Below are 21,830 nucleotides of genomic sequence, written 5' to 3'. Positions count from 1 at the left end.
GTAACACACTGTGTCTTCCCTTTGTCCAAGCGCCTGCCCCCAACCTGCACCCGTCTCCTGAAACCTGCCTCCCTTTTGCAATTTCTGGACTTTGAGCTTGGTTTGCTTGTCTCACATTAACGAAATGTTTTAGGATGACTGAGGGTTTGTATAGCAGTAGATATATGTCACTTTCTAACCCTGAAATCAAAAGGACTGTTAAATACTGTATTCTATTTCTCAGATCGTTTGTACTGAGGATTTTTTAATACTGCATGCCACTGATCTGAGGTGGTGGCATGAATTCTTTATCTTTGTGTTTCAGGTTCTTTATGTCCTTATGCCCGGATTCAAGACAGGGTATTGAGTTTTCTCTGAAAAATATATAAGGAATAGCAAGGCAATTAGTACATTTTAGTGGTCAGTTAATTTGTTTTCTAAAGTTGTAAGTGTGTTTATTGAATAAAAACGCCTTTTTGTTTGTTTGTTTGAGGGTGAGTCTCGCTCTGCTGCCCAGGCTGGACTGCAGTGGCTGGATCTCCGCTCAATGCAACCTCCGCCCCCCGGCTTCAAGTGATACTCATGCCTCAGCCTCCCGAGCAGCTGGGATTACAGGTGCCTGCCTCGACACCCGGCTATTTTTTTTTTTTTTTTTGTATTTTTACTAGAGACGGGGTTTCACCATGTTGGCCAGGCTGGTCTCGAGCTCCTGACCTCAGGTGATCCATCCGCCTTGGCCTCCCAAAGTGCTGGGATTACAGGTGTGAGCCACCGCACCTGGCCAAAAATGCCTTCTTTTTCTATGTTTTATTTTCAGGGATTGGAACAGGAGTGAGAACTCTGAATTACAAATAACTTTTAGGAGTCTAGAGCTCCAAAGTAAACTTTTCGAAGATGGAAATTTCTAGAAAATTATATATCAATTTGCTAACATTCCACTAGTTTCTATTAGTTAGTCATCAGGATGAATGCAGTACTTTAAAAATCTAACCTGGGACTAAAACATTATTTTTTGATCTTACATTAAAGAGCTACAATTGCAAAACTTCAGCATTCAAACCCCTATCATTCAGCCAATTTGTAACTACATGCGCTTATTACCTATATAGTTCATTAGGACAATTAAATATTTGCTTCATAGCTAGTGTTTTGGAGAGGAGAAAGGCAAAGTAGCTTGCCACACTTAACTCCTTGTCATCATAGAAATTTGCTAGGCTTTTTCTCTTTGTAGAGATTCTTACATTTTGACTGAATCTAGGCAGAGGTAAAAATTATATGGGTTTGTGTATGTGTATTATATATAAACATATGGGGAATTACACTTGTTATATGTAACACTGATAGAGCAGATAAATTAATTCTTCAAGTATATCACATAAAGAATAGTTGGCCCCATAATGCTTTCAGTTAAAAGTTTTTGATTCCTTAATTGGATTAAAAGTCATCTGTGGTTTACTGATGAGGAAATTTGGATATAGATGTGATGTTTTTAATCCATATGATTTGATTTTACTTTATTTTTATTTATTTACTTTTTTGAGACAGTCTAGTTCTGTCACTAAGGCTGGAGTGCAGTGGCATGATCACAGCTCATGGCAACCTCCCCCTCCCGAGCTCATGAGATCCTCCCGGATCAGCACCTATCTGGCACCGCACCCAGCTAATTTATGTGTGTGTGTGTGTATGTGTGTGTGTGTGTGTGTGTGGTTTTTATTTTGTTTTGTTTTTTTGGTAGAGTTGGTGTTTTGCCATATTGCCTAGGCTGGTCTTGAACTCCAGGGTTCAAGCGGCCTGCCTACTTTGGCTGCCCAAAGTGGTGGGATTACAGGTGTGAGCCACTGTGCCCAGCCTCCATATGATTTTAAATCTGAGATATAATTAGAGCTGTAAATATTTTATTTGTAATTCATTGTGAAGTTCTTTATTTAGATTTATTTATTTATTTATTTATTTATTTATTTAGAGATGGAGTCTTGCTCTGTTGCCCAGGCTGGAGTGCAGGAGTGCAGTGGCATGATCCCAGCTCACTGCAACCTCTGCCTCCTGGGTTCAAGTGATCCCCTACCTCAGCCTCCCTACCTCAGCTGGTGGTATTGCACCAGCTGGCATGCACCACCATACCCGGCTAATTTTTGTATTTTTAATAGAGACAGGGTTTCACTATGTTGGCCAGGCTGGTCTTGAACTCCTGACCTCCAGTGATCTGCCCACCTCAGCCTCCCAAAGTGCTGGGATTACAGGAGTGAGCCACCTTATCCAGCCTATAATTCATTGTTTAGGCCATAGAAAGCCAAGGATGATTAAAAAAATATTTTTGTGATTAAAAAAAATCTTGCCCAGACTGGAGTGCAGTGGCTATTCACAGGCACTATTATAGGGCACTACAGCTTTGAACTCCTGGCCTCAAGGAATCCTCCCATCAGCCTTCTGAGTGTCTGGGACTATAGGTATGCACCACCATGGCTGGCTTATAGTTGTGATTTAAAGAAAAACATTTACAAATCATAGCTTTATTTTAGAAAGAGTTATTAGAAATAATCTAATTCAACTTATTTGTTTTAAAAATAAAAAAAGAAATTGTTCAGAGATATTAACTAATTTTCCAGAATACATATATATACATACATATATGTATGAGAGAGAGAGATGAGAATCTCTATATTTAACATATATACTGTCACCCGGTCATAGCCGCTCATGCCTGTAATCCCAGCACTTTGGGAGGCTGAGGAGGAAGGATCACGTGAAGCCAGGAGTTCAAGACCAGCCTGGGCAGCATAGTGGGACCCTGTCTCTACAAAAGAAATTTTAAAAAAAATTAGCCGGATGTGTTGGTACACACTTGTAGGCCCAGCTACTCAGGGGTCTAAGGTGGGAAGATCACTTGAGCCCAGGAGGTTGAGGCTGCAGTGAGCATGATTATGCCACTGCACTCCAGCCTGGGTGATAGAGCGAGATCCTGTCTCCAAAAATAATAAAAATAAAATAGATACTGTCTACATATTTTAATCATTTCCCACTTAAGGCATGTGGTGAGGAAATAGGAGAAAGAGGATGTCCCTTTGGCTGTGCTAATTTGGCCTTATCTAGACTGCCACCCTGGGCCAGTGCAGGCTACTCTAGACACTACTGACTCATATTTTCCTCCTCTTTTGTACCCTCTTCTTTCTTTCTCTAACTATTCCTTTTACTAGTTATGAAGGCTTATCTTTTCTTAAATTATCTTTACTAAAAAGTCCAAAATGTTGCACTGATGGAGAGATTTTATCAAGGTTAGGTTACAGTTGGAGTTTGTGCTGGAAGAGTTAGAAACAATTTCTAATATACAGTAATACAACATCAAAGCCTATGCCACATTCTCTTACTATTAATTCTGTGCTAAGAAACAATAGACCTTTTCTGTTCATCAAGTTTATATTTTTGCAGCTTGAGCGATCTATATACATACTTAAACCTTCAAAATATTATGCCTGATAATACAGTATTCTTTGCCTATAAGCAACAGTAATGAACTATTGCTAACTAAAGGAAAGAAAAAAGGAAAAGAAAAAAGAGAGGAAGGAAGGAAGGAGCAGTTAAATAATTTATTGGAAGGCTACTGAATGGCTAGCTGAACAGCCAGGCCTACAGAAGCCAGGCCTACAGAAGGAATGTGAACATTTAGGTGACCTATACAGTGGGAACTCATGTGACAGTACTTTAGGAGCTGCCAATCAGATGACTCAATTCTGTCTTCCAGTCCTGTGTGTCTCTGTGAACAGCTCAAATTCCTAGGAGACCCTGACCATTTTGGCTTAGCCTGGCACTGGAGTCCTGTGATCGACAGCTCACTAGAATTGCACAGAGTGCCGGAAGAACAGTTCCCACAAAAGAATGGATGCTGGGAAGGACACAGAAATAAGAAAAGTCTACATATTCTAATTATTGGCTGTCTAACATATACACTTGCCCTTCTTTCCATACACACCATTTGAAAATGTTTATCTGATATAATGCAAATAACTACTGCACAGAGAAAGAACCCTCTCCTCAATTGGTTCCAGGCACCACATTCAGAGAGGAAGGCTTGAGGCTTCCATTTCCTAGGTATCATCAAGTGATGGCCATGATTCCTGTATTTCTCTGCTATGCTTTATGGATAAAATGATACATTATGGTGTACCAACACATCTTATATGCAAAAAAAAAAAAAAAAGAAAGAAAACAAAAGCAAAAACAAAAAAACAGGCAAGGGAATACAAGTAATGGTTTTAGGGCTTGCCTTTCTCTCCCTTGGTTACAAGCATGAGCTGGTATTTATGACTCTTTCCCTACCCATTTCATAGCTCTCTTGCCCTCAGGATGCAAGTGCCTCATGTTTGTGTTTGCTCAGTAAGATGAACCATAGCATATTCAGGAAGAATCCGAGCCCTTATTGTCCCTGCCTGTGGATGGTCCATCCGTTGTTTCTTTTCCTATTTCTCCTGTGGACAGTAGTCATCCTGGAGGGGCTTCACACCTAACCCTGATTAGTATGTGGCAACAACACTATTTTGCCTGGATTATTGTCTTCCTTCTAACATAATCCTCTTATTTTTATTTATTTATTTTTTTTCAGCAGGTAAAGAGCTTCAAATGGCAACACAGCAGTCTCAGCTTGTAATTCAGTGGAAAATATGTTAGATCCCCTAGTGAATGCATTCCTTGGAAACCATTCTTGGTTTCCAAATTTGTAGGTGAGCCGAATGCAGTTGTGAGGACGGAATGTAAAAAATTTGAGATTAGGTAACTGTATTAGTCCCCTAGGACTGCCATAATAAAGTACCACAAAGTAGGTGGTTTAAACAACAGAAAGTTGTGGTCTCACAATTTTGAAGTCTAGAAGTCCAAAATCAAGGTATCAGGAAGGTTGGTTTCTTCTGAGGGCTGTGAGGGGAGAATATGTTTCATGCTTTCTCCTAGCTCCTGGTAACCTCAGATGTTCCTTGGCTTTGGGGTGGCATTATTCCTGTGTCTTCACATCATTTTCCCTCTGTACATGTCTGTCTCTGTGCCCACATTTCCTCTTTTTATAAGGACACCAGACTCACTGGATTAAGGCCTACCCTAATGACCTCATCTTAATTTGATCATCTGCAAAGACCCTATTTCCAAATAAGGTCATATTTACAGGTACTAGGGAATTACAACTTCAGCATCTTTTGGGGTCAGCCATAACAGTCATTAAACATCATATCATGACAAGTACTTCTTTCCTTTTTCCCTTTATTCTGGATCTGTGTATTTTGGCTTTAGTAAAATAGTGCTGTATTTTATTTTATTTTAAGCCAGTCAAATTTGCCAGTTGGAGGTTGCGTATCAACTTAATGATACTAATATTAACAAGTTCTGATAACCCACTACTATTGGACCAGCCTACAATCTTTTATTTATTTATTTATTTATTTATTTATTTTTTGAGACAGGGCCTCATTCTGTTGCATGGGCTGGAGGAGTGCAGTAGCACAATCATGTCTCACTGCAGCCTCGACCTGCCAGGTTCAAGGGATCCTTCCACCTCAGCCTCCCAAGTAACTAGGACTATAGGTGCATGCCATTACACCAACTAATGTTCTTTTTGATTTTTAGTAGAGATGAGATCTTCCTATGTTTCCCAGGCTGATCTCAAACTCCTGGACTCAAGGGATTCTCTGGCCTCAGCTTCCCAAAGTGCTGGGATTACAGGCGTGAGCCACTATGCCTAGATAGCACTATATTTTAATGATTGCTGGTACAGAGAACACACCACATTTTTTAAAACCATATTTTGAAAGATAGTGTTGTGTCTTACAGTGAGTGAGCCCTCTATAATTGGTGAGTTCATCATTCCATAAGGTTAGCTCCTTCCAGATATTAGGATATACACTAAGGCCAAGGAAAACTATAATCCTTCCACTGATTTGTTTTCTTAATTGTGGTGTTAAATCCTTAGAGGTAGTGTTGTGTGGCTTAGCATAAAGCATTGAATAAGTCTACCAATAGTTGTGCTGACAGAAAAATTAAATCCCAATAAGTGTCTCTACCTGTGCTGCTCCTCCATGATGGAAGAGCCCTTCTTAATCAACAATCTACCAGATAATCTGATTGAACTATGTGATATGTTCAACTTTTAGCAGCTCGAAGAATAGCAATCCTGCAGAAAAATTTGGTGTTTTTACTTTTATAAGGAGAGTCTGGGTGGGCCTTAGTGAAGGAAAGTTCATGTGGCAGATCCAGTGTGGCCAATGTGTAGCCTCCATCCTTGCCACTGTGGCTTCCTTTTTAAATAAATATTGGATAAACATTAGACTGAGGGCAACCCGAAAGCCATATGTGGCCTATAAACTTCTGTGTTTGGCCCTTATACATTTCAAAAATTGGAACTTTTCATGTCAACATTTGGTTTTATGGCTTCTCTTGAAAAACAATGAAGGAACATCTGACAACACTGGCGCACATCCCAACATGGTAAGATTCAGCTCAAGCTGATTGTGAGCTGCCTTCTTCTTTTCTTTTTTTTGGAACAGAGTCTTGCTCTGTCGCCCTGCCTCAGCCTCCTGAGTGGCTGGGACTACAGGCATGTTGCCACCACGCCCAGCTAATTTTTGTATTTTTAGTAGAGATGGGGTTCCACCATGTCGGCCAGGCTGGTCTTGAACTCCTGACATTGTGATCCACCCGCCTTGGCCTCCCAAAGTGCTGGGATTACAGGTGTGGTGATCTGCCTTCTTTAGATAGAATGTGCCCCCTCCAGTTTGCCACAATGCTGAGCATCTCCCATTGTCTTTAACCAAATTATCTTCCTTTGTTTATGCTGCCTACTGGACACTTAGAATTTTTAGTTTGTGGTCCTTGCACTAGATAGTCTTGAGAGGAAACATAACTGATGGTCATTAAGTAGATCATTCTGCCATCATTATTACTAATAACTTCTCTGGTGTGGGGCTGTCTTGTGAATGTTCACCTGGAACACAAACATTCTCATCTCTGGGACAATTCTTGCTTGAACTTCGTCCCTAAGCCTGTGATCTACCTCTTTACAAGTCACTGAACCTCTGGAAAGACCATTTGCAACCATCTCAGGCAATTTCTCATTGTAGGCAAAGTGAACAATGAGAAATGCCACTTATATGTCTGCCCATAGTGAGGGTTTTGCTTCTCCAGTGCCTCTCAGGACCACCCCTGAGAGAGGTTAGTTTGTTAGTTTTTGGCTGTAGCTTTATAGGAGGTATACATCTGGCTCATATTGGTATACCACAGAGAGGCGTCTGTTGATACGGTTAGGATGTTTTGTCCCCTCCATATCTCATGTTGAAAAGTGACTTCTGGCCAGGTGCAGTGGCTCATGCCTGTAATCTCAAGTCTTTAGCACTTTGGGAGGCCGAGGCAGGTGGATCACTTGAGGTCAGGAGTTTGGGATCAGTCTGGCCAACATGATGAAACCCTGTCTTTACTAAACATACAAAAATTAGCCAGATGTGGTGGTGCCCACCTGTAATTCCAGCTACTCAGGAGGTTGAGGCAGGAGAATCGCTGGGACCTGGGAGGTGAAGGCTGCAGTGAATTGAGATCATGCCACTGCACTCCAGCCTTGGTGACAGAATGAGACTGTATAAAAAATAAAAATAGAAAAGAAAAGAAAAGTATCAGGTTGTTACCGGGGGGTCCTTGCTCACAGAGCTCCCAAGATGGTGGCGAGCTGCTTCCAAGATGGTGGCAGGCAGCTTCCAAGGTGGTGGCAAGCCTAGTGTTCTCTGACCTGGGGTTCTTGGCCTCATGGATTCCAAGGAATGTAATCTTCGGCCATGCGGTGAGTGTTATAGCTCTATTAGAAGCCTTGGGCCACAGAAGAGAACCGTAGAACCCAGTGACTAGTGTTCAGCTCGATTAGGACGAACCCGGGCACTTAGCCATGCAGGAACAATGGCAAGCCTTTAGCCAGATCAGGAGCAGCAATGGGTGCCTCACTGGATCAGGAGCACAGCGGACACCCTTCCGGATCCGGAGGGATGGGAGTCAGCAGCGGGTGTGCGATGGCGGCAAACAACAGTGGTGGATGGTGAGCAAAAGCTCAGCTTGAGCCGTAACAAACACAGACCAGAAGAGGGCAGTTGCAAGATTTAATACTGTGAAATAGAGTGAAAACAGAGCTCCCATACAAAGGGAGGGGACCCAAAGGGGGTTGCCATTGCCGGCTCGAATGCCTGGGTTTTTATCCCGATCCTTGTCCCTCCCGCTGTGCTCTCAGGCAATAGTTGACTGACTATTTCTTTACCTCCTGTTTTTGCCTAATTCGCGTTTTAGTGAGCTCTCTGATTGGTCGGGTGTGAGCTAAGTTGCAAGCCCCTTGTTTAAAGGTGGATGTAGTCACCTTCCCAGCTAGGCTTAGGGATTCTTAGTTGGCCTAGGAAATCCGAACCTGCCTTCAATATCTCAACATAGGTTCTTTCTATTTTCCGTTAAGTGTTGGCTGGCTGAGAAATAAAGAGAAAGAGTACAAAGAGAGGAATTTTACAGCTGCCCCTCCGGGGGTGATATCACGTATCTGTAGGACTGTGATGCCCACCTGACCCTCAAAACCAGCAGGTTTTTATTAAGGATTTCAGAAGGGGAGTGGGTGTAAGAACAGGGAGCAGGTCACAAAGATCACATGCTTCAAAGGGCAAAAGGGAGAACAAAGATCACAAGGCAAAGGGCAAAAGCAGAATTACTGATAAAGGTCTATGTTCGGCGGTGCACATATTGTCTTGATAAACATCTTAAACAACAGAAAATAGGGTTCGAGAGCAGAGAACCGGTCTGACCTCAAATTTACCAGGGTGAGGTTTTTTCCCCACCCTAGTAAGCCTGAGGGTACTGCAGGAGACCAGGGTGTATCTCAGTCCTTATCTCAACTGCATAGGACAGACGTTCCCAGAGTGGCCGTTTATAAACGGCCCCCCCAGGAATGAATTCCTTTCACAGGGCCTTAATATTAATATTCCTTGCTAGGAAAAGAATTTAGCAATGTTCTCCTACTTGCTCATCCATTTATAGGCTCTCTGCAAGAAGAAAAATATGGCTGTTTTTGCCTGACCCCGCAGGCAGTCAGACCTTATGGTTGTCTTCCCTTGTTCCCTAAAATAACTGTTATTCTGTTCTTTTTCAAGGTGCACTGATTTCATATTGTTCAAACACACATGTTTTACAATCAATTTGTACAGTTAACACAATTATCATAGTGGCCCTGAGGTGATGTACATCCTCAGCTTAGGAAGATAACAGGATTAAGAGATTAAAGTAAGACAGGCATAAGAAATTATAAAAGTATTAATTTGGGAACTGATAAATGTCCATATTAAAATGAAATCTTCACAATTCATGTTCCTCTGCTGTGGCTCCAGCCGGTCCCTCCATTCGGGGTCCCTGACTTCCTGCAACAGAAAAGAAAGAAAAGGAAAGGGAATGGAAGGGGAAGGGAGGGAAGGCACCTCCATTGTAGGAGGTGGTGCCTGGTGGGAGGTGTTTTGGTCATGGGGGTGGGTCCCTTATGAATAACTTAGCACCAGCCCCTAGGTGATGAGTGACTTCTCATATGAGATTCACAGAGGTTCACGTGAGATCTGATTGTTTAAAGTCTGGGACCTCTCCTTCTAGCTCTCGCACCCATTCTGGCCATGTGATCCACTGCTCCCCTTTTGCCTTCTACCATGATTGGAAGCTTCCTGAGGCCCTCACCAGGAGTAGATGCTGGCACCATGCTTCTTGTACAGCCTGCAGAATGGTGATCCTATTAAACTCCTTTTCTTTATAAATTATCCACCCTCAAGTATTCCTTTGTAGTGACGCAGACAGATTAACACATCTGTAAGCCAGAGATTAGTTGGTCATAGATCTCTTCTTATGAGACCAATGAGGGGGTTTGAGGGTGAGGAGGAAGTCAAGAGAGTGACCAACCTGTGTTGGCAACTAAGTTATGCCTTTAGGCTCATCTTATTTATAACAGTTGAGCATGGTTTATGCTATCACAACTACGTAGCTCAATGGAAAAGACAGCATCCCGCTTATGATGAGCTGTTTACATCTCACGGTCACCAGGTGTCAGATAGTCAGATTTTCAGACTCCACTTAAGTCCCAAAAAACAAACAAACAACAAAAAACCCAAGAGCAGTTTCTCAAAAGAAAACGAATTGCTTGCTGAAGGAAATGAGACTTGCACAAATCGTGGAGATCTCTACTGAAATTTCTCTTCTGGAACTTGCTGCAGCTTCTGAAGAGGACCTTGCTCTTTTATGGAAAATTTGAGCACAATTGGATCTGATGGATCATTGGCTAGGCCAAGTGACAGACCACTTGATTTGTACTTTGAACTAGCTGGAGAGCATTCTCTTACTATGGTTCCCATCTATATTTGGCAGCCTTTCGACTCCTATGGTAAATAGATCATAGTAGAAAACCTTAAAATGGAATATGCCTCAAAAATAAGACATCTACCAAAATTTATTCTTCTACCTTAGTGATGGACACTCAGGTACATAACAACTTCTCTCACTTCTGCAGGAATGTTCCAACATGACCAAACTCTTGCTGAAGAGTCCACTGAGAGTCCACTGCTCTCAGTCCTAGGGAAGGAATGAAAGCTTTGGGTTTGAGTCTGATTAGGCCTATAGTTAGATGGTTTTAGGACAGAATTCTGCTTATCAGCTGACTTGCATAAGCCTCAGTTCCAACCAGCATACCTTAATCAGCATACATTAGGTCTTAGACATTTTGCTTCCTCAAAGCCCACTATCTAATAATCACTAAAGGTTTTTGGGATGTTTCTCTTCAGTGTAGTTATTCAGGTAAGATACTTTAGTTTGGAGAAACTGGGAGAAAAGCTTATAGTATGAAACTGTAACAGAAGGATACTTCTTTAAGGGCCTCTCTCCTCTCCTTCACTCAAGAGGTTCTGGATCAGTCAGATAACTCAAAATTGGTGATTAAGGAGAGGCAGTGATTTATTTTTATTGTGGTTGAAGTACAGCCTCTATTTGCTAGTATAGGGAGTTTGTGCATGAAACAGTGAAGAAATCGGTGGGTTGTCTATTCATCTCAATCTCGTGAGATCTCTGCTTGTTAATCCTTTCTCCAAAATGTGATCACTACACACACCCCAGTTTTTGTTCAGGTGAGTAAGAGCTGCTAACTAAGCTCAGCCACCCCTGTTTCTTCCCATTCCACTTGAAATCTGGGGGCTCATTTCCATTGCTGTCCCTCCCACCAGCATGTTTGATCTAGGGAGAACTGCCAGCAAAATGCTTATTACAAATTCCAGTGGTTTCTCCAATAATCGTTTTTCACAGGATCAGTGAAAATGTAGTCTTCTCTTCTATATTGGGGGAGAGTGGGGATGATTGAGGAGGAGAGAATAGGTAGGGGCGAAGTAAAAAATTCAAGCCAGAATTTCTGGCTCCTAGTCTTTTTGAATTCTTTCTGTTACATTATGCCAAGGAATGTCTGGCTTTTCAATGTTATTTGGTGTGTGCCAAGATTGGTCTAGGATGGCATTAGCCAACCAAGCCAACTGTTAGAACTGAAGCTGGCAGCCCTAGCTAGCAAATGGAATGAAAGCAGCAATATTACCACATTCAGCCTGATTAAAAATTATGCTATCTCTTTTTGTATTCATTTTCTATTGCTTTGTAACACATTACCAAAAATTTAACAGCTTAGGAAAACACAATTTATTATCTCACAGTTGCATAGGTCAAAAGTCCAGGCACAAATCCAGTTAAGTTGCTCAGAATCTCACAAGGCTAAAATCAATGGGTTGGTCATGGTTGAGATCTCATTTGAAGCTTGAAGTCCACTTCCAGGCTTCCTGATTGTTGGGAGAATTCAGTTCCTCACAAGTGTAGGATTGAGGTCCTCCGCTCCTGAGACCTCTCACCATTCCCACCATGTGGCCCTCACCATAACATGGCAATTTGCTTCTATAAAATCAATTTTAAAAGCATCAGCTGCTGCTTTTTGTCTCCTATCACTGTTTCTGAAATCTGAATTTGGCATGCAAAGCTCAAAATCTAGGGGACTCCAGCCTTATCTCTTCCTACAATTGACCTTTCCCTGCTTCTCCTCTCAAAATGGACCATTCTCTGTCCCTTCTCCCCTATGGCCTTTTCACATGCTGGTCCTTTTGTTTGAAAGACAATTCCTCTTTGTCATCCTCCCAGTCATCCCAGGTGATCTATCCAAAGACTACTCAAGTTTTAACATACTTTATGATTTTGTTTTGCTTTTTTAGAATCATGAATTGAACTATCATAAAGCTTTGCAGGGTCTTAATTTTTCCATTTAACGGATAATTTAGAAAAGTGTTTTTTTTCTCAATAGCTAGTCTCTAATATTTAAAAAACCGCCTTTGTTTTTTTTTTGTTTTGCTCTTTTGTTTTATTGGTTATTTTATTCAAGGAATAAACCTGAACAACTCTATTTTATCTATGTGTTTTTGCTTTTATTAGAGCCCTCTGATTTTTATTACTAACAAAGAAACAAGCACATTATTGAATAACCTCTGTTACAGGTATTAGTTTAAATGTTTCATACCTTTATATTAGTTAAGATAAGATAGTCTATGAAGTGATAACACATTAATCCTCAAATCTCCAAATTGATTTTCAAATTTCTAAATCTTGATGGCTTGGCAAAATAAGAGATTATTTCTTAACCATATAAAGTTCAGTGTGGTTTGCATAAATCTCTTTCATCTTTAGTTATACCATCTGGAACACATGCATCCAAAGTTCCTGCAAAAAAAAAAAAAAAAAAGAGCAATGGAGGTGGTGTACTTGTTTTTAACTGCCTCAGCTTAAAAGTGACAAACGCAGCCACACGCGGTGGCTCACGGCTGTAATCCCAGCACTTTGGGAGGCCGAGGCGGGCAGATCTCAGGGTCAGGAGATCGAGACCATCCTAGCTAACACAGTGAAACTCATCTCTACTAAAAATACAAAAAATTAGCTGGGCATGGTGGTGGGCGCCTGTAGTCCCAGCTACTCAGGAGGCTGAGGCAGGAGAATGGCGTGAACCCAGGAGGCTGAGCTTGCAGTGAGCTGAGATCGTGCCACTGCACTCCAGCCTGGGCGACAGAGCAAGACTCCATCTCCAAAAAAAAAAAAAGTGACAAACGCACTTCTGCTTATAGTTCAAATAGTTAAAACTCAATGAAGCACGTGGAATATTTCTTCGGCACTATGTCTGTTAGAAACATTTTCTCTTAAGGTTGAAATTAATGTTTTTTCCTCTAAGAGAAGTATAAATACTTATTGCCTATTTAACCTTTGGTAATATATATTACAAAGTGTGTAGTTGTTTTAATTATCTGAATAAACTTTGTGATAGAGGGAGGGCATAATTTACTATGCCTGCTAACACACCAGCTGGGACTTACTTAGTATTATTACATTGAGTTGGCTAGTAATGTAGCAGAATGAAAAAATATGGTAACAGCTGATATTGAAATTACTCCTATGGTGAGAACTGTTGTTACATTAGAAATTACCTTGAAAAGAAGCTTGAATTTTGGAAAGTGAAGTCCCTGAAACATGGTCTATAACTTTGCTATTCCAGTGTGGTCCGTGGAACATCAGCATCAGGTTTACCTGGGGACTTAACTAAAAATGAAATATATCTGGCCCTACCCTGGATGCACTCATCCAGAATATGCATTTAAACAAGACTTTCAGGTAATTTCTATCCACATTTAAAGTTTGAGACAATCTAGTTTTTAATGAGATAGAGAAGACAGAGAAGTGAACAAATTTTTGCAGAATGGCCAGAGGTGGCAATTAGGGCAAGAGAAGAGGAAATGTCAGAGAAGGGAGAAAGAAAGCTGAGCACCATGGCAAGAGAATGCAGCTTGTGGAGAAGGTCTCCAGTGAGAAATTACTAGATGTAAGGTGGGTAAAGACTTTTAGGAATGGGCATTTCTTTTTTCTTTCTTTTATTATTTTTAAATTCCTTTTTTTGGTTGTTGTTATTTTGAGAAAGAGTCTTGCTCTGTCCCCCAGGTTGGAGTACAGTGGTGTGATCACAGCTCATCGCAGCCTCGACCTCCTGGGCTCAAGCAATCCTCCTGCCTCAGCTCCTGAATAGCTGTGACTACAGGCTTGAGCCACCATGCCCAGCTAATTTTGGCCATGTTGCCTAGGCTGGTCTCCAACTCCTGAGCTCAACGGATCCTTCTACCTCAGCCTCCCAAAGTGCTGAGATTACAGATGTGAGCCACTGCACCCAGTAAAAGTGGCATTTCTAAGTTTCAACTTTAAATTACAAAAGTTGCTTAAATATAAATAACTGAACCCTGAATTCCTCTGCCTCCAGTGTTTTCAAAAAGTGTCAATTTTCACATCTAAATTGATTACGTACTCCATTAGTCTGTTTTCATGCTGCTGATAAAGACGTACCCGAGACTGGGCAATTTACCAAAGAAAGAGGTATAATTGGACTTTCAGTTCCATGTGGCTGGGGAAGCCTCACAATCACAGTGGAAGGCAAGGAAGAGCAAGTCCCATCTTATATGAATGGCAGCAGGCAAAGAGAGAATGAGGAAGACGCAAAAGCAGAAACCCCTGATAAAACCATCAGACTTCATGAGACTTATTCACCACCATGAGAACAGTATGGGGGAAACCACCCCAGTGATTCAATTTTCTCCCACCAGTTGCCTCCCACAACATGTGGCAATTATGGGAGTTCAATTAAAGATGAGATTTGGATGGGGACACAGAGCCAAACCATATCAAGTACAAAGAAAAGAGTCTCATAAGATGCAAGTGAGGAAGAGGTTAGTGAAAGCTAATCTACAAAACCAACAGTGACTATCCACAAGAATGAAGGAATGCAGAGGTTTTGACAGATGTTGGAATTTTATCAAATGTAGGATTGGGTTTCATATCATTATTCAGTGAATCAAAAAGGGCAGGATAGGATGATGTTTGACATTAGCAAGACCTGAACTATCTTTACATTATTAAGCTTTGATTGAGATTAACATTGCATTAATCTAAAAGAAAACAACCTTTGCGATGAAAAAAAGTCCTGACCCTTGTTTTGTTAGATGACACAAATTCTTTTTACCTAAATATTCCTGTTTTATTAGGTTTTATTTTACATATATCTTACAAAAACATATAAGTAAAAATAATAATTTAGGGGGGTTGGGTGATAATTCAATATTTTTATTTTATTTTATTTTATTATTATTATTTCTTTGAGATGGATTCTTGCTCTGTTGCCCAGGCTGGAGTGCAGTGGCATGATCTCGGCTCACTGCAACCTCCACTTCCCGGGTTCAAGTGATTCTCCTGCCTCAGCCTCCTGAGTAGCTGGGACTACAGGCATGCACCACTGTGCCCAGCTAAGTTCTGTATTTTTTTAGAGACAGGGTTTCACCATGTTGGCCAGGCTGGTCTCGAACTCCTGATCCAGGTGATCCACCCGCCTCAGCCTCCAGCAGAACTGTGAGCCAATTAAGCCTCTTTTTAAAAGAAATTGCCCAGTCTCAGGTATTTCTTCATAGCAATGTGAGAATGGCCTAATACAATAAGTGATTTGAGCATCCTTGGATTTTTATATCTGCCGGGGTCCTGGAGCCAATCCCCCAAGAATACTAAAGGACAACCATGTTTATAGGGTACAATGTAGTGTTTTGATATTTTTATACATTGTGAAACGATCAAATCGTGCAAATTAGCATATCCATCACTTCAAATATTTATCATTTCTTTGTGTTGAGAACATATGAAGTCCTCTTTTAGTTGTTTTGAAACATACAATCCATTATTAACCTTGGAATTTAGACCTTTGGGTCTCATTGTATAACTTTCCCTGGCTTACGCTACTAGCTGTAAGCCAGTGATTCTCTAATATTTTAAAACTATTCAAGAAAGCCATGTTTAATGCAATCTAATTTGAAAATACAGATATGCAATAAAAAATGCATCTGTAGTACCACTGACCAGAGACCAATGTAACATTTTGCTCTATGTTCTTCTAAGCTTTTGTCCACACATATATATTCTTAGAAATGAAAATACATGGAATTGTGCTCTATATAATTTTTGTAACTTGATGTTTCATATCATAAAACTATGATGATTGTTTTTGTATCAGTAAGTTAAAGTCTATATCACCCTTTAAAATAGATACATAATTTTCCTTTATATGTGCTTATTATAATATATTTAACCAAAACTATATTTTCGGACTTTTAGATTATTTCCAATGTTTTGCTTATATCAGTTATATTGTAATGAACATATTCATATATATTTCTTTATATGTATATATATATATTCATGTTTATTTCCTCAGGTTAATTTTCTAGAAATAGAGTTGTTAGCTGAATGTCTATATAGTGTGCCTATTTTAAGGTTTGGGATACATATTGTTAAATTTCCTCCTGGGAACCTGCTTTTGAAGGTAGATTTAAAGGGTGTCTTGTTCCTCTCATCTTTGCCAAAGTTGGACATTAACTTCATTTTAAATCTTTGTTAATGCAAACATAGTAAAGATTTTTTAGTGAGGTAGAGGGAGTGGATGGAGTGGATGTATTAGTTTGATGTGAGACTTGCCCAAAATGCTTTAAAAAACTTGGCAAATACTGGAATCTCTGGATCACAAAGTGAGGGTAAGAAGACCACAAAATTCAATCATAAATTTTAATGTACCCTTGTGTATCCACTATCTTGTGAGGCTTGAAAGAATTCTGATAACGTGTGTGTGTGTGTGTGTGTTTGTGTGTGTGTGTGTGTGTGTGTATAGAGAGAGAGAGAGAGAGACAGAGAGAGAGAGACAGAGAGAGAATCAGTCTGTTGCCCAGGCTGGAATGCAGTGGCATGATCTCAGCTTACTGCAGCCTCAGCCTCCCAGGCTTAGGCAATCCTCCTACCTCAGCCTCTTGAGTAGCTGGGACTACAGGCATGAGCCATCATGCTGAGATAAATGTTTATGTTTGTTTCTTTTTTTCTTTGAAAATACACAGTTTAATAGTAAAATTGCTGCACCTTATAAAATTCTTGAGAACCAAAGATGAGTTAAATTATTATTCTTTCTAGAGTATAACCAAAAGTTTCCCATAAAAATTAGCAAAATTGAAAGATACCAATAAAAGACACTACTATCCTACTGCTGTATATTTGTAGATACCTTTGAATAGCATTATGAAAATTATTAAAATAAGTGCTTCTGAATCTTCATTTCACTGAGACCATTTATTTACTATCATGGATGGAAACTTTCTTCTGATTATAACTCAGTCTATTTACGTTAAAGCAAAACCATGGGAATTGATCTTTTTAAATCTTCTGTTATATAGTCAGGATAGAGTCAAATAGTAAACCAAGTGTTCAATATATGGTCAGTCCTGTTAAGCAAATTCTGCCCATGGTGCATATTCATCAGTGTAAAATTGAATATCTGTAGATATAGCCAACTTAAAATATATATTCTGATTGTCAGACTAGATGATTATCTTTCGTCCTCCATCTGAACTGTTCAGTACTCCAAATTAAAATAATGGTAATGACAATTGCCTACAGAATTTTCTTTGCCTTTCTTTTTTTTTTTATACTTTAAGTTCGAGGGTACATGTACACAACGTGCAGGTTTGTTACATATGTATACATGTGCCATGTTGGTGTGCTGCACCCATTAACTCATCATTTACATCAGGCATATCTCCTAATGCTATCCATCCCCCCTCCCCCCATCCCATGACAGGCCCTCCTGTGTTATGTTCTCCATCCCGTGTCCAACTGTTCTCATTGTTCAGTTCCCACCTATGAGTGAGAACATGCAGTGTTTGGTTTTCTGTCCTTGCGATAGTTTGCTGAGAATGATGGTTTCCAGCTTCATCCATGTCCCTGCAAAGGATATGAACTCATCCTTTTTTATGACTGCATAGTATTCCATGGTGTATATGTGCCACATTTTCTTAATCCAGTCTATCATTGATGGGCATTTGTGTTGGTTCCAAGTCTTTGCTATTGTGAATAGTGCCACAATAAACATCTGTGGGCATGTGTCTTTATAGCAGCATGATTTATAATCCTTTGGGTATATACCCAGTAAGGGGATGGCTGGGTCAATTGGTATTTCTAGTTCTAGATCCTTGAGGAATTGCCACACTGTCTTCCACAATGGTTGAACTGGTTTACAGTCCCACCAACAGTGTAAAAGTGTTCCTATTTCTCCACATCCTCTCCAGCACCTGTTGTTTCCTGACTTTTTAATGATTGCCATTCTACCTGGTGAGAGATGGTATCTCATTGTGGTTTGGATTTGCATTTCTCTGATGGCCAGTGATGATGAGCATTTTTCATGTGTCTGTTGGCTGCATAAATGTCTTCTTTTGAGAAGTTTCTGTTCATATCCTTTGCCTACTTTTTGATGGGGTTGTTTGATTTTTTCTTGTAAATTTGTTGAAGTTCTTTGTAGATTCTGGATATTAGCCCTTTGTCAGATGGGTAGATTGTAAAAATTTTCTCCCATCCTGTAGGTTGCCTGTTCACTCTGATGGTAGTTTCTTTTGCTGTGCAGAAGCTCTTTAGTTTAATTAGATCCCACGTGTCAATTTTGGCTTTTGTTGCCATTGCTTTTGGTGCTTTAGTCATGAAGTCCTTGACCATGCCTATGTCCCGAATGATATTGCCTAGGTTTTCTTCTAGGGTTTTTATGGTTTTAGGTGTAACATTTAAGTCTTTAATCCACCTTGAATTATTTTTTGTATAAGGTGTAAGGAAGGGATCCAGTTTCAGCTTTCTACATATGGCTAGCCAGCTTTCCCGGCATTTTTTATTAAATAGGGAATCCTTTCCCCATTTCTTGTTTTTGTCAGGTTTGTCAAAGATCAGATGGTTGTAGATGTGTGGCATTATTTCTAAGGGTTCTGTTCTGTTCCATTGGTCTATATCTCTGTTTTGGTACCAGTACCATGCTGTTTTGGTTACTGTAGCCTTTTAATATAGTTTGAAGTCAGGTAGCATGATGCCTCCAGCTTTGTTCTTTTGTCTTAGGATTGTCTTGGCAATGCGGGCTCTTTTTTGGTTCCATATAAACTTCAAAGTAGTTTCTTCCAATTCTGTGAAGAAAATCGTTGGTAGCTTGATGGGGATGGCATTGAATCCATAAATTACCTTGGGCAGTATGGCCATTTTCGTGATATTGATTCTTCCTACCCATGAGCATGGAATGTTCTTCCATTTTTTGTGTGTCCTCTTTTATTTTATTGAGCAGGGGTTTGTAGTTCTCCTTGAAGAGCTCCTTCACATCCCTTGTAAGTTGGATTCCCAGGTATTTTATTCTCTTTGAAGCAATTATGAATGGGAGTTCACTCATGATTTGGCTCTCTGTCTGTTATTGGTGTATAGAAATGCTTGTGATTTTTGCATATTGATTTTGTATCCTGAGACTTTGCTGAAGTTGCTTGTCAGCTTAAGGAGATTTTGGGCTGAGACGAGGGAGTTTTCTAAATATACAATCATGTCATCTGCAAACAGGGGCAATTGGACTTCCTCTTTTCCTAATTGAATACACTTTATTTCTTTCTCCTGCCTGATTGCCCTGGCCAGAACTTCCAACCCTATTTTGAATACGAGTGGTGAGAGAGGGCATCCCGGTCTTGTGCCAATTTTCAAAGGGAATGCTTCCATTTTTGCCCATTCAGTATGATACTGGCTGTGGGTTTGTCATAAATAGCTCTTATTATTTTGAGATATGTCCCATCAATACCTAGTTTATTGAGAGTTTTTAGCATGAAGGGCTGTTGAATTTTGCTGAAGGCCTTTTCTGCATCTATTGATATAATCGTGGTTTTTGTCTTTGGTTCTGTTTATATGCTGGATTACATTTATTGATTTGTGTATGTTGAACTAGCCTTGCTTTCCAGGGATGAAGCCAACTTGATCGGGGTGGATAAGCTTTTTGATGTGCTGCTGGATTAGGTTTGCCAGTATTTTATTGAGGATTTTTGCATCAATGTTCATCAGGGATATTGGTCTACAATTCTCTTTTTTTGTTGTTGTGTCTCTGCCAGGCTTTGGTATCAGGATGATGCTGGCCTCATAAAATGAGTTAGGGAGGATTCCCTCTTTTTCTATTGATTGGAATAGTTCCAGAAGGAATGGTAACAACTCTTTTTACCTCTGGTAGAATTCAGCTGTGAATCCGTCTGGTTCTGCTCTTTTTTTAGTTGGTAGGCTATTCATTATTGCCTCAATTTCAGAGCCTGTTATTGATCTATTAAGGGATTCAACTTCTTCCTGATGTAGTCTTGGGAGGGTGTATGTGTCTAGCAATGTATCCATTTCTTCTAGATTTTCTAGTTGATTTGCATTGAGGTGTTTATAGTTTTCGCTGATGGTAGTTAGTACTTCTGTGGGATCGGTGGTGATATCTCCTTTATCATTTTTTATTGTGTCTATTTGATTCTTCTCTCTTTTCTTCTTTATTAGTCTCACTAGTGGTCTAACAATTTTGTTGATCTTTTCAAAAAGCCAGCTCTCGGATTCATTGATTTTTTGAAGGGTTTTTTGTGTCTCTATCTCCTTTAGTTCTGCTCTGATCTTAGTTATTTCTTGCCTTCTGCTAGCTTTTGAATGTGTTTGCTCTTGCTTCTCTAGTTCTTTTAATTGTGATGTTAGGGTGTCAATTTTAGATCTTTCCTGCTTTCTTTTGTGAGGCTTTAGTGCTATAAATTTCCCTCTACACACTGCTTTAAATGTGTCCCAGAGATTCTGGTATGTTGTGTCTTTGTTCTCATTGGTTTCAAAGAACATCTTTATTTCTGCCTTCATTTCGTTATGTACCCAGTAGTCATTCAGGAGCAGGTTGTTCAGTTTCCACGTAGTTGAGTGGTTTTGAGTGAGTTTCTTAATCCTGAGTTCTAGTTTGATTGCACTGTGGTCTGAGAGACAGTTTGTTATAACTTCTATTCTTTTGGATTTGCTGAGGGGTACTTTACTTCCAACTATGTGGTCAATTTTGGAATAAGTGCGATGTGGTGCTGAGAAGAATGTATATCCTGTTGATTTGGGGTGGAGAGTTCTGTGGATGTCTATTAGGTCCACTTGGTGCAGAGCTGAGTTCAATTCCTGGATATCCTTGTTAACTTTTTGTCTCATTGATCTAATGTTGACAGTGGGGTGTTAAAGTCTCCCATTATTATTGTGTGGGAGTCTAAGTCTCTTTCTAGGTCTCTAAGGACTTGCTTTGTGAATCTGGGTGCTCCTGTATTGGGTCCATATATATTTAGGGTAGTTAGCTCTTCTTGTTGAATTGATCCCTTTACCATTATGTAATGGACTTCTTTGTCTCTTTTGATCTTTGTTGGTTAAAAGTCTGTTTTATCAGAGACTAGGATTGCAACCCCTGCTTTTTTTTGTTTTCCATTTGCTTGGTAGCTCTTCCTCCATCCCTTTATTTTGAGCCTATGTGTGTCTGTGCACATGAGATGGGTCTCCTGGATACAGCACACTGATGGGTCTTAACTCTTTATCCAATTTGCCAGTCTATGTCTTTTAATTGGAGCATTTAGCCCATTTGCATTTAAGGTTAATATTATGTTTCATTATGATGTTAACTGTTTATTTTGCTTGTTAGCTGATGCAGTTTCTTCCTAGCATCGATGGTGTTTACGATTTGGCATGTTTTTGCAGTGGCTGGTACTGGTTGTTCCTTTCCATGTGTAATGCTTCCTTCAGGAGCTCTTGTAAGGCAGGATTGGTGGTGACAAAATCTCTCAGCATTTACTTGCCTGTAAAGGATTTTATTTCTCCTTCACTTATGAAGCTTAGTTTGGCTGGATATAAAATTTTGGGTTGAAAATTCTTTT

At 40.0% G+C, this 21,830-nt stretch overlaps 1 protein-coding gene across 1 annotated transcript in view; it reads left to right on the top strand.

Moving 5' to 3' along the window:
• PROS1 (protein S) overlaps positions 1 to 21,830 on the top strand; it is a 104,176-nt gene that overhangs the window by 777 nt on the left and 81,569 nt on the right. The window lies entirely within an intron of this gene.

Source organism: Gorilla gorilla, chromosome 2 (genome assembly GCF_029281585.2).
Source record: "Gorilla gorilla gorilla isolate KB3781 chromosome 2, NHGRI_mGorGor1-v2.1_pri, whole genome shotgun sequence".
NCBI lineage: Eukaryota > Metazoa > Chordata > Mammalia > Primates > Hominidae > Gorilla > Gorilla gorilla.
This window is presented reverse-complemented; position numbering and strand designations above follow the sequence as displayed.